We start from the raw sequence: 13,820 nt of genomic DNA on the forward strand, positions 1-13,820 counted from the left end.
CTCTGCATAGGGTCAGATCCTACTGTCAGTAGTAGAACTTGTCCCTTGTAGAGCAGAGTGGCGCAGCGGAAGCGTGCTGGGCCCATAACCCAGAGGTCGATAGATCGAAACTATCCTCTGCTAAGGGCTTAGGTTAAATTTTCCCCATAAAAAAAATAATCTTGTTTTAATGACTGACTTTGTCAAACAATGGACCCCCAATCTCTTTCCTTTTCTCTGCATAGGCTCAGATCCTACTGTCAGTAGTAGAACTTGTCCCATGTAGAGCAGAGTGGCGCAGCGGAAGAGTGCTGGGCCGATAACCCAGAGGTCGATAGATGGAAACTATCCTCTGCTAAGGTTAAATTTTCCCCATAAAAAAATAATCTTGTGGTAATGACTGACTTTGTCAAACAATGGACCCCCAATCTCTTTCCTTTTCTCTGCATAGGCTCAGATCCTACTGTCAGTAGTGGATCTCATCTCTTGTAGAGCAGGGTGGCGCAGCGGAAGCGTGCTGGGCCCATAACCCAGAAGTCGATAGATCGAAACTATCCTCTGCTAAGGGCTTAGGTTAAGTTTTCCCCATAAAAAAATAATATTGTGGTAATGACTGACTTTGTCAAACAATGGACCCCCAATCTCTTTCCTTTTCTCTGCATAGGGTCAGATCCTACTGTCAGTAGTAGATCTTGTCCCATGTAGAGCAGAGTGGCGCAGCGGAAGCGTGCTGGGCCCATAACCCAGAGGTCGATAGATCGAAACTATCCTCTGGTAAGGGCTTAGGTTAAGTTTTCCCCATAAAAAAATAATATTGTGGTAATGACTGACTTTGTCAAACAATGGACCCCCAATCTCTTTCCTTTTCTCTGCATAGGGTCAGATCCTACTGTCAGTAGTAGATCTTGTCCCTTGTAGAGCAGAGTGGCGCAGCGGAAGCGTGCTGGGCCCATAACCCAGAGGTCGGTAGATGGAAACTATCCTCTGCTAAGGGCTTACGTTAAGTTTTCACTATAAAAAAAAAAAATCTTGTGGTAATGATTGACTTTGTCAAACAATGGACCCCCTATCTCTGTCCTTTTCTCTGCATAATGTCAGATCCTACTGTCAGTAGTAGATATTGTCCCTTGTAGAGCAGAGTGGCGCAGCGGAAGCGTGCTGGGCCCATAACCCAGAGGTCGATAGATCGAAACTATCCTCTGCTAAGGGCTTAGGTTAAGCTTTCTCTATAAAAATATAATATTGTGGTAATGACTGATTTTGTCAAACAATGGACCCCCAATCTCTTTCCTTTTCTCTGCATAGGGTCAGATCCTACTGTCAGTAGTAGATCTTGTTTTTTGTTGAGCAGAGTGGCGCAGCGGAAGCGTGCTGGACCCATAACCCAGAGGTCGATAGATCGAAACTATCCTCTGCTAAGGGCTTAGGTTAAGTTTTCCCCATAAAAAAATAATATTGTGGTAATGACTGACTTTGTCAAAAAATGGACCCCCAATCTTTTTCCTTTTCTCTGCATAGGGTCAGATCCTACTGTCAGTAGTAGAACTTGTCCCTTGTAGAGCAGAGTGGCGCAGCGGAAGCGTGCTGGGCCCATAACCCAGAGGTCGATAGATCGAAACTATCCTCTGCTAAGGGCTTAGGTTAAATTTTCCCCATAAAAAAAATAATCTTGTTTTAATGACTGACTTTGTCAAACAATGGACCCCCAATCTCTTTCCTTTTCTCTGCATAGGCTCAGATCCTACTGTCAGTAGTAGAACTTGTCCCATGTAGAGCAGAGTGGCGCAGCGGAAGAGTGCTGGGCCGATAACCCAGAGGTCGATAGATGGAAACTATCCTCTGCTAAGGTTAAATTTTCCCCATAAAAAAATAATCTTGTGGTAATGACTGACTTTGTCAAACAATGGACCCCCAATCTCTTTCCTTTTCTCTGCATAGGCTCAGATCCTACTGTCAGTAGTGGATCTCATCTCTTGTAGAGCAGGGTGGCGCAGCGGAAGCGTGCTGGGCCCATAACCCAGAAGTCGATAGATCGAAACTATCCTCTGCTAAGGGCTTAGGTTAAGTTTTCCCCATAAAAAAATAATATTGTGGTAATGACTGACTTTGTCAAACAATGGACCCCCAATCTCTTTCCTTTTCTCTGCATAGGGTCAGATCCTACTGTCAGTAGTAGATCTTGTCCCTTGTAGAGCAGAGTGGCGCAGCGGAAGCGTGCTGGGCCCATAACCCAGAGGTCGATAGATCGAAACTATCCTCTGCTAAGGACTTAGGTTAAGTTTTCCCCATAAAAAAATAATCTTGTGGTAATGACTGACTTTGTGAAACAATGGACCCCCAATCTCTTTCCTTTTCTCTGCATAGGCTCAGATCCTACTGTCAGTAGTAGAACTTTCCCCATGTAGAGCAGAGTGGCGCAGTGGAAGCGTGCTGGGCCCATAACCCAGAGGTCGATAGATCGAAACTATCCTCTGCTAAGGTCTTAGGTTATATTTTCCCCATAAAAAGATAATCTTGTGGTAATGACTGACTTTCTTAGACAATGGACCCCCAATTTCTTTCCTTTTCTCTGCATAGGGTCAGATCCTACTGTCAGTAGTAGATCTTGTCCTTTGTAGAGCAGAGTGGCGCAGCGGAAGCGTGCTGGGCCCATAACCCAGATGTCGATAGATCGAAACTATCCTCTGCTAAGGTCTTAGGTTAAATTTTCCCCATAAAAACATAATCTTGTGGTAATGACTGACTTTCTTAGACAATGGACCCCCAAACTCTTTCCTTTTCTCTGCATAGGGTCAGATCCTACTGTCAGTAGTAGAACTTGTCCCTTGTAGAGCAGAGTGGCGCAGCGGAAGAGTGCTGGGCCGATAACCCAGAGGTCGATAGATGGAAACTATCCTCTGCTAAGGTTAAATTTTCCCCATAAAAAAATAATCTTGTGGTAATGACTGACTTTCTTAGACAATGGACCCCCAATTTCTTTCCTTTTCTCTGCATAGGGTCAGATCCTACTGTCAGTAGTTGATCTTGTCCCATGTAGAGCAGAATGGCGCAGCGGAAGCGTGCTGGGCCCATAACCCAGAGGTCGATAGATCGAAACTATCCTCTGCTAAGGGCTTAGGGTAAGTTTTCCCCCTAAAAAAATAATATTGTGGTAATGACTGATTTTGTCAAACAATGGACCCCCAATCTCTTTCCTTTTCTCTGCATAGGGTCAGATTCTACTGTCAGTAGTGGATCTCATCTCTTGTAGAGCAGAGTGGCGCAGCGGAAGCGTGCTGGGCCCATAACCCAGAGGTCGATAGATCGAAACTATCCTCTGCTAAGGGCTTAGGTTAAGTTTTCCCCATAAAAAAATAATATTGTGGTAATGACTGATTTTGTCAAACAATGGACCCCCAATCTCTTTCCTTTTCTCTGCATAGACTCAGATCCTACTGTCAGTAGTAGAACTTGTCCCTTCTAGAGCAGAGTGGCGCAGCGGAAGCGTGCTGGGCCCATAACCCAGAGGTCGATAGATCGAAACTATCCTCTGCTAAGGGCTTAGGTTACCTTTTCCCCATAAAAAAAATAATCTTGCGGTAATGACTGACTTTCTTAGACAATGGACCCCCAAACTCTTTCCTTTTCTCTGCATAGGGTCAGATCCTACTGTCAGTAGTAGAACTTGTCCCTTCTAGAGCAGAGTGGCGCAGCGGAAGCGTGCTAGGCCCATAACCCAGAGGTCGATAGATCGAAACTATCCTCTGCTAAGGGCTTAGGTTAAGTTTTCCCCATAAAAAAAATAATCTTGCGGTAATGACTGACTTTGTCAAACAATGGACCCCCAAACTCTTTCCTTTTCTCTGCATAGGCTCAGATCCTACTGTCAGTAGTAGAACTTGTCCCATGTAGAGCAGAGTGGCGCAGCGGAAGCGTGCTGGGCCCATAACCCAGAGGTCGATAGATCGAAACTATCCTCTGCTAAGGGCTTAGGTTAAGTTTTCCCCAGAAAAAATAATCTTGTGGTAATGACTGACTTTTTCAAACAATGGACCCCCAAACTCTTTCCTTTTCTCTGCATAGGGTCAGATCCTACTGTCAGTAGTAGATCTTGTCCCATGTAGAGCAGAGTGGCGCAGCGGAAGCGTGCTGGGCCCATAACCCAGAAGTCGATAGATCGAAACTATCCTCTGCTAAGGGCTTAGGTTAAATTTTCCCCATAAAAAAATAATCTTGTTGTAATGACTGACTTTGTTAGACAATGGACCCCCAATTTCTTTCCTTTTCTCTGCATAGGGTCAAATCCTACTGTCAGAAGTAGAACTTGCCTCTTGTAGAGCAGAGTGGCGCAGCGGAAGCGTGCTGGGCCCATAACCCAGAGGTCGATAGATCGAAACTATCCTCTGCTAAGGGCTTAGGTTAAGTTTTCCCCATAAAAAAATAATATTGTGGTAATGACTGATTTTGTTAAACAATGGACCCCCAATCTCTTTCCTTTTCTCTGCATAGGGTCAGATCCTACTGTCAGTAGTAGATATTGTCCCATGTAGAGCAGAGTGGTGCAGCGGAAGCGTGCTGGGCCCATAACCCAGAGGTCGATAGATCAAAACTATCCTCTGCTAAGGGCTTAGGTTAAATTTTCCCCATAAAAAAATAATATTGTGGTAATGACTGATTTTGTCAAACAATGGACCCCCAATCTCTTTCCTTTTCTCTGCATAGGCTCAGATCCTACTGTCAGTAGTAGAACTTGTCCCATGTAGAGCAGAGTGGCACAGCGGAAGCGTGCTGGGCCCATAACCCAGAGGTCGATAGATCGAAACTATCCTCTGCTAAGGTCTTAGGTTAAATTTCCCCATAAAAAATAATCTTGTGGTAATGACTGACTTTCTTAGACAATGGACCCCCAATTTCTTTCCTTTTCTCTGCATAGGGTCAGATCCTACTGTCAGTAGTAGATCTTGTCCCATGTAGAGCAGAGTGGCGCAGCGGAAGCGTGCTGGGCCCATAACCCAGAGGTCGATAGATCGAAACTATCCTCTGGTAAGGGCTTAGGTTAAGTTTTCCCCATAAAAAAATAATATTGTGGTAATGACTGACTTTGTCAAACAATGGACCCCCAATCTCTTTCCTTTTCTCTGCATAGGGTCAGATCCTACTGTCAGTAGTAGATCTTGTCCCTTGTAGAGCAGAGTGGCGCAGCGGAAGCGTGCTGGGCCCATAACCCAGAGGTCGGTAGATGGAAACTATCCTCTGCTAAGGGCTTACGTTAAGTTTTCACTATAAAAAAAAAAAATCTTGTGGTAATGATTGACTTTGTCAAACAATGGACCCCCTATCTCTGTCCTTTTCTCTGCATAATGTCAGATCCTACTGTCAGTAGTAGATATTGTCCCTTGTAGAGCAGAGTGGCGCAGCGGAAGCGTGCTGGGCCCATAACCCAGAGGTCGATAGATCGAAACTATCCTCTGCTAAGGGCTTAGGTTAAGCTTTCTCTATAAAAATATAATATTGTGGTAATGACTGATTTTGTCAAACAATGGACCCCCAATCTCTTTCCTTTTCTCTGCATAGGGTCAGATCCTACTGTCAGTAGTAGATCTTGTTTTTTGTTGAGCAGAGTGGCGCAGCGGAAGCGTGCTGGACCCATAACCCAGAGGTCGATAGATCGAAACTATCCTCTGCTAAGGGCTTAGGTTAAGTTTTCCCCATAAAAAAATAATATTGTGGTAATGACTGACTTTGTCAAAAAATGGACCCCCAATCTTTTTCCTTTTCTCTGCATAGGGTCAGATCCTACTGTCAGTAGTAGAACTTGTCCCTTGTAGAGCAGAGTGGCGCAGCGGAAGCGTGCTGGGCCCATAACCCAGAGGTCGATAGATCGAAACTATCCTCTGCTAAGGGCTTAGGTTAAATTTTCCCCATAAAAAAAATAATCTTGTTTTAATGACTGACTTTGTCAAACAATGGACCCCCAATCTCTTTCCTTTTCTCTGCATAGGCTCAGATCCTACTGTCAGTAGTAGAACTTGTCCCATGTAGAGCAGAGTGGCGCAGCGGAAGAGTGCTGGGCCGATAACCCAGAGGTCGATAGATGGAAACTATCCTCTGCTAAGGTTAAATTTTCCCCATAAAAAAATAATCTTGTGGTAATGACTGACTTTGTCAAACAATGGACCCCCAATCTCTTTCCTTTTCTCTGCATAGGCTCAGATCCTACTGTCAGTAGTGGATCTCATCTCTTGTAGAGCAGGGTGGCGCAGCGGAAGCGTGCTGGGCCCATAACCCAGAAGTCGATAGATCGAAACTATCCTCTGCTAAGGGCTTAGGTTAAGTTTTCCCCATAAAAAAATAATATTGTGGTAATGACTGACTTTGTCAAACAATGGACCCCCAATCTCTTTCCTTTTCTCTGCATAGGGTCAGATCCTACTGTCAGTAGTAGATCTTGTCCCTTGTAGAGCAGAGTGGCGCAGCGGAAGCGTGCTGGGCCCATAACCCAGAGGTCGATAGATCGAAACTATCCTCTGCTAAGGACTTAGGTTAAGTTTTCCCCATAAAAAAATAATCTTGTGGTAATGACTGACTTTGTGAAACAATGGACCCCCAATCTCTTTCCTTTTCTCTGCATAGGCTCAGATCCTACTGTCAGTAGTAGAACTTTCCCCATGTAGAGCAGAGTGGCGCAGTGGAAGCGTGCTGGGCCCATAACCCAGAGGTCGATAGATCGAAACTATCCTCTGCTAAGGTCTTAGGTTATATTTTCCCCATAAAAAGATAATCTTGTGGTAATGACTGACTTTCTTAGACAATGGACCCCCAATTTCTTTCCTTTTCTCTGCATAGGGTCAGATCCTACTGTCAGTAGTAGATCTTGTCCTTTGTAGAGCAGAGTGGCGCAGCGGAAGCGTGCTGGGCCCATAACCCAGATGTCGATAGATCGAAACTATCCTCTGCTAAGGTCTTAGGTTAAATTTTCCCCATAAAAACATAATCTTGTGGTAATGACTGACTTTCTTAGACAATGGACCCCCAAACTCTTTCCTTTTCTCTGCATAGGGTCAGATCCTACTGTCAGTAGTAGAACTTGTCCCTTGTAGAGCAGAGTGGCGCAGCGGAAGAGTGCTGGGCCGATAACCCAGAGGTCGATAGATGGAAACTATCCTCTGCTAAGGTTAAATTTTCCCCATAAAAAAATAATCTTGTGGTAATGACTGACTTTCTTAGACAATGGACCCCCAATTTCTTTCCTTTTCTCTGCATAGGGTCAGATCCTACTGTCAGTAGTTGATCTTGTCCCATGTAGAGCAGAATGGCGCAGCGGAAGCGTGCTGGGCCCATAACCCAGAGGTCGATAGATCGAAACTATCCTCTGCTAAGGGCTTAGGGTAAGTTTTCCCCATAAAAAAATAATATTGTGGTAATGACTGATTTTGTCAAACAATGGACCCCCAATCTCTTTCCTTTTCTCTGCATAGGGTCAGATTCTACTGTCAGTAGTGGATCTCATCTCTTGTAGAGCAGAGTGGCGCAGCGGAAGCGTGCTGGGCCCATAACCCAGAGGTCGATAGATCGAAACTATCCTCTGCTAAGGGCTTAGGTTAAGTTTTCCCCATAAAAAAATAATATTGTGGTAATGACTGATTTTGTCAAACAATGGACCCCCAATCTCTTTCCTTTTCTCTGCATAGACTCAGATCCTACTGTCAGTAGTAGAACTTGTCCCTTCTAGAGCAGAGTGGCGCAGCGGAAGCGTGCTGGGCCCATAACCCAGAGGTCGATAGATCGAAACTATCCTCTGCTAAGGGCTTAGGTTACCTTTTCCCCATAAAAAAAATAATCTTGCGGTAATGACTGACTTTCTTAGACAATGGACCCCCAAACTCTTTCCTTTTCTCTGCATAGGGTCAGATCCTACTGTCAGTAGTAGAACTTGTCCCTTCTAGAGCAGAGTGGCGCAGCGGAAGCGTGCTAGGCCCATAACCCAGAGGTCGATAGATCGAAACTATCCTCTGCTAAGGGCTTAGGTTAAGTTTTCCCCATAAAAAAAATAATCTTGCGGTAATGACTGACTTTGTCAAACAATGGACCCCCAAACTCTTTCCTTTTCTCTGCATAGGCTCAGATCCTACTGTCAGTAGTAGAACTTGTCCCATGTAGAGCAGAGTGGCGCAGCGGAAGCGTGCTGGGCCCATAACCCAGAGGTCGATAGATCGAAACTATCCTCTGCTAAGGTCTTAGGTTAAATTTTCCCCATAAAAAAATAATCTTGCGGTAATGACTGACTTTGTCAAACAATGGACCCCCAATTTCTTTCCTTTTCTCTGCATAGGGTCAGATCCTACTGTCAGTAGTAGAACTTTTCCCATGTAGAGCAGAGTGGCGCAGCGGAAGCGTGCTGGGCCCATAACCCAGAGGTCGATATATCGAAACTATCCTCTTCTAAGGGCTTAGGTTAAGCTTTCTCCATAAAAAAATAATATTGTGGTAATGACTGATTTTGTCAAACAATGGATCCCCAATCTCTTTCCTTTTCTCTGCATAGGGTCAGATCCTACTGTCAGTAGTAGATCTTGTCCCTTGTAGAGCAGAGTGGCGCAGCGGAAGCGTGCTGGGCCCATAACCCAGAGGTCGATAGATCGAAACTATCCTCTGCTAAGGGCTTAGGTTAAGTTTTCCCCCTAAAAAAATAATCTTGTGGTAATGACTGACTTTGTCAAACAATGGACCCCCAATCTCTTTCCTTTTCTCTGCATAATGTCAGATCCTACTGTCAGTAGTAGGTCTTGTTTTTTGTTGAGCAGAGTGGCGCAGCGGAAGCGTGCTGGGCCTATAACCCAGAGGTCGATAGATCGAAACTATCCTCTGCTAAGGGCTTAGGTTAAGTTTTCCCCAGAAAAAATAATCTTGTGGTAATGACTGACTTTCTTAGACAATGGACCCCCAATCTCTTTCCTTTTCTCTGCATAGGGTCAGATCCTACTGTCAGTAGTAGATCTTGTCTCTTGTTGAGCAGAGTGGCGCAGCGGAAGCCTGCTGGGTCCATAACCCAGAGGTCGATAGATCAAAACTATCCTCTGCTAAGGGCTTAGGTTAAGTTTTCCCCATAAAAAAATAATCTTGTGGTAATGACTGACTTTCTTAGACAATGGACCCCCAATCTCTTTCCTTTTCTCTGCATAGGCTCAGATCCTACTGTCAGTAGTAGAACGTGTCCCATGTAGAGCAGAGTGGCGCAGCGGAAGAGTGCTGGGCCGATAACCCAGAGGTCGATAGATGGAAACTATACTCTGCTAAGGTTAAATTTTCCCCATAAAAAAATAATCTTGTGGTAATGACTGACTTTCTTAGACAATGGACCCCCAATCTCTTTCCTTTTCTCTGCATAGGGTCAGATCCTACTGTCAGTAGTAGATCATGTCCCTTGTAGAGCAGAGTGGCGCAGCGGAAGCGTGCTGGGCCCATAACCCATAGGTCGGTAGATCGAAACTGTCCTCTGCTAAGGGCTTAGGTTAAGTTTTCACTATAAAAAAAAAAATCTTGTGGTAATGATTGACTTTGTCAAACAATGGACCCCCAAACTCTTTCCTTTTCTCTGCATAGGGTCAGATCCTACTGTCAGTAGTAGATCTTGTCCCTTGTAGAGCAGAGTGGCGCAGCGGAAGCGTGCTGGGCCCATAACCCAGAGGTCGATAGATCGAAACTATCCTCTGCTAAGGGCTTAGGTTAAGTTTTCCCAAGAAAAAATAATCTTGTGGTAATGACTGACTTTTTCAAACAATGGACCCCCAAACTCTTTCCTTTTCTCTGCATAGGGTCAGATCCTACTGTCAGTAGTAGGACTTGTCCCTTGTAGAGCAGAGTGGCGCAGCGGAAGCGTGCTGGGCCCATAACCCAGAGGTCGATAGATCGAAACTATCCTCTGCTAAGGGCTTAGGTTAAGTTTTCCCCTTAAAAAAATAATCTTGTGGTAATGACTGACTTTGTCAAACAATGGACCCCCAATCTCTTTCCTTTTCTCTGCATAATTTCAGATCCTACTGTCAGTAGTAGATCTTGTTTTTTGTTGAGCAGAGTGGCGCAGCGGAAGCGTGCTGGGCCCATAACCCAGAGGTCGATAGATCGAAACTATCCTCTGCTAAGGGCTTAGGTTAAGTTTTCCCCATAAAAAAATAATATTGTGGTAATGACTGACTTTGTCAAAAAATGGACCCCCAATCTTTTTCCTTTTCTCTGCATAGGGTCAGATCCTACTGTCAGTAGTAGAACTTGTCCCTTGTAGAGCAGAGTGGCGCAGCGGAAGCGTGCTGGGCCCATAACCCAGAGGTCGATAGATTGAAACTATCCTCTGCTAAGGTCTTAGGTTAAATTTTCCCCATAAAAAAAATAATCTTGTTTTAATGACTGACTTTGTCAAACAATGGACCCCCAATCTCTTTCCTTTTCTCTGCATAGGCTCAGATCCTACTGTCAGTAGTAGAACTTGTCTCTTGTTGAGCAGAGTGGCGCAGCGGAAGCCTGCTGGGCCCATAACCCAGAGGTCGATAGATCAAAACTATCCTCTGCTAAGGGCTTAGGTTAAGTTTTCCCTATAAAAAAATAATCTTGTGGTAATGACTGACTTTCTTAGACAATGGACCCCCAATCTCTTTCCTTTTCTCTGCATAGGGTCAGATCCTACTGTCAGTAGTAGATCTTGTCTCTTGTTGAGCAGAGTGGCGCAGCGGAAGCCTGCTGGGCCCATAACCCAGAGGTCGATAGATCAAAACTATCCTCTGCTAAGGGCTTAGGTTAAGTTTTCCCCAGAAAAAATAATCTTGTGGTAATGACTGACTTTTTCAAACAATGGACCCCCAAACTCTTTCCTTTTCTCTGCATAGGGTCAGATCCTACTGTCAGTAGTAGATCTTGTCCCATGTAGAGCAGAGTGGCGCAGCGGAAGCGTGCTGGGCCCATAACCCAGAAGTCGATAGATCGAAACTATCCTCTGCTAAGGGCTTAGGTTAAATTTTCCCCATAAAAAAATAATCTTGTTGTAATGACTGACTTTGTTAGACAATGGACCCCCAATTTCTTTCCTTTTCTCTGCATAGGGTCAAATCCTACTGTCAGAAGTAGAACTTGCCTCTTGTAGAGCAGAGTGGCGCAGCGGAAGCGTGCTGGGCCCATAACCCAGAGGTCGATAGATCGAAACTATCCTCTGCTAAGGGCTTAGGTTAAGTTTTCCCCATAAAAAAATAATATTGTGGTAATGACTGATTTTGTCAAACAATGGACCCCCAATCTCTTTCCTTTTCTCTGCATAGGGTCAGATCCTACTGTCAGTAGTAGATATTGTCCCATGTAGAGCAGAGTGGCGCAGCGGAAGCGTGCTGGGCCCATAACCCAGAGGTCGATAGATCAAAACTATCCTCTGCTAAGGGCTTAGGTTAAATTTTCCCCATAAAAAAATAATATTGTGGTAATGACTGATTTTGTCAAACAATGGACCCCCAATCTCTTTCCTTTTCTCTGCATAGGCTCAGATCCTACTGTCAGTAGTAGAACTTGTCCCATGTAGAGCAGAGTGGCGCAGCGGAAGCGTGCTGGGCCCATAACCCAGAGGTCGATAGATCGAAACTATCCTCTGCTAAGGTCTTAGGTTAAATTTTCCCCATAAAAAATAATCTTGTGGTAATGACTGACTTTCTTAGACAATGGACCCCCAATCTCGTTCCTTTTCTCTGCATAGGCTCAGATCCTACTGTCAGTAGTAGAACTTATCCCTTGTAGAGCAGAGTGGCGCAGCGGAAGCGTGCTGGGCCCATAACCCAGAGGTCGATAGATCGAAACTATCCTCTGCTAAGGTCTTAGGTTATATTTTCCCCATAAAAAGATAATCTTGTGGTAATGACTGACTTTCTTAGACAATGGACCCCCAATTTCTTTCCTTTTCTCTGCATAGGGTCAGATCCTACTGTCAGTAGTAGATCTTGTCCTTTGTAGAGCAGAGTGGCGCAGCGGAAGCGTGCTGGGCCCATAACCCAGAGGTCGATAGATTGAAACTATCCTCTGCTAAGGGCTTAGGTTAAGTTTTCTCCATGAAAAAATAATATTGTGGTAATGACTGACTTTGTCAAAAAATGGACCCCCAATCTTTTTCCTTTTCTCTGCATAGGGTCAGATCCTACTGTCAGTAGTAGAACTTGTCCCTTGTAGAGCAGAGTGGCGCAGCGGAAGCGTGCTGGGCCCATAACCCAGAGGTCGATAGATCGAAACTATCCTCTGGTAAGGGCTTAGGTTAAGTTTTCCCCATAAAAAAATAATATTGTGGTAATGACTGACTTTGTCAAACAATGGACCCCCAATCTCTTTCCTTTTCTCTGCATAGGGTCAGATCCTACTGTCAGTAGTAGATCTTGTCCCTTGTAGAGCAGAGTGGCGCAGCGGAAGCGTGCTGGGCCCATAACCCAGAGGTCGGTAGATCGAAACTATCCTCTGCTAAGGGCTTAGGTTAAGTTTTCACTATAAAAAAAAAAATCTTGTGGTAATGATTGACTTTGTCAAACAATGGACCCTCTATCTCTGGCCTTTTCTCTGCATAATGTCAGATCCTACTGTCAGTAGTAGATATTGTCCCTTGTAGAGCAGAGTGGCGCAGCGGAAGCGTGCTGGGCCCATAACCCAGAGGTCGATAGATCGAAACTATCCTCTGCTAAGGGCTTAGGTTAAGCTTTCTCTATAAAAAAATAATATTGTGGTAATGACTGATTTTGTCAAACAATGGACCCCCAATCTCTTTCCTTTTCTCTGCATAGGGTCAGATCCTACTGTCAGTAGTAGATCTTGTTTTTTGTTGAGCAGAGTGGCGCAGCGGAAGCGTGCTGGACCCATAACCCAGAGGTCGATAGATGGAAACTATCCTCTGCTAAGGGCTTAGGTTAAGTTTTCCCCATAAAAAAATAATATTGTGGTAATGACTGACTTTGTCAAACAATGGACCCCCAATCTCTTTCCTTTTCTCTGCATAGGGTCAGATCCTACTGTCAGTAGTAGATCTTGTCCCTTGTAGAGCAGAGTGGCGCAGCGGAAGCGTGCTGGGCCCATAACCCAGAGGTCGATAGATCGAAACTATCCTCTGCTAAGGGCTTAGGTTAAGTTTTCCCCATAAAAAAATAATCTTGTGGTAATGACTGACTTTGTCAAACAATGGACCCCCAATCTCTTTCCTTTTCTCTGCATAGGCTCAGATCCTACTGTCAGTAGTAGAACTTGTCCCTTGTAGAGCAGAGTGGCGCAGCGGAAGCGTGCTGGGCCCATAACCCAGATGTCGATAGATCGAAACTATCCTCTGCTAAGGTCTTAGGTTAAATTTTCCCCATAAAAACATAATCTTGTGGTAATGACTGACTTTCTTAGACAATGGACCCCCAAACTCTTTCCTTTTCTCTGCATAGGGTCAGATCCTACTGTCAGTAGTAGAACTTGTCCCTTGTAGAGCAGAGTGGCGCAGCGGAAGAGTGCTGGGCCGATAACCCAGAGGTCGATGGATGGAAACTATCCTCTGCTAAGGTTAAATTTTCCCCATAAAAAAATAATCTTGTGGTAATGACTGACTTTCTTAGACAATGGACCCCCAATTTCTTTCCTTTTCTCTGCATAGGGTCAGATCCTACTGTCAGTAGTTGATCTTGTCCCATGTAGAGCAGAATGGCGCAGCGGAAGCGTGCTGGGCCCATAACCCAGAGGTCGATAGATCGAAACTATCCTCTGCTAAGGGCTTAGGGTAAGTTTTCCCCAAAAAAAAATAATATTGTGGTAATGACTGATTTTGTCAAACAATGGACCCCCAATCTCTTTCCTTTTCTCTGCATAGGGTCAGA

At 44.7% G+C, this 13,820-nt stretch overlaps 1 protein-coding gene and 1 non-coding gene across 2 annotated transcripts in view; both read left to right on the forward strand.

Annotated features, from left to right (window-relative positions):
• Window positions 1–13,820, forward strand: part of pkd1b (polycystic kidney disease 1b) — a 125,226-nt gene that overhangs the window by 8,375 nt on the left and 103,031 nt on the right. The gene's annotated exons all lie outside the window — the stretch shown is intronic.
• On the forward strand, window positions 8,758–8,829 carry trnai-uau (transfer RNA isoleucine (anticodon UAU)). Its single transcript has one exon. It is a non-coding gene; the product is annotated as a tRNA-Ile (tRNA).

This window comes from Brienomyrus brachyistius, chromosome 5 (assembly GCF_023856365.1).
Source record: "Brienomyrus brachyistius isolate T26 chromosome 5, BBRACH_0.4, whole genome shotgun sequence".
In the NCBI taxonomy this organism is placed as follows: domain Eukaryota; kingdom Metazoa; phylum Chordata; class Actinopteri; order Osteoglossiformes; family Mormyridae; genus Brienomyrus; species Brienomyrus brachyistius.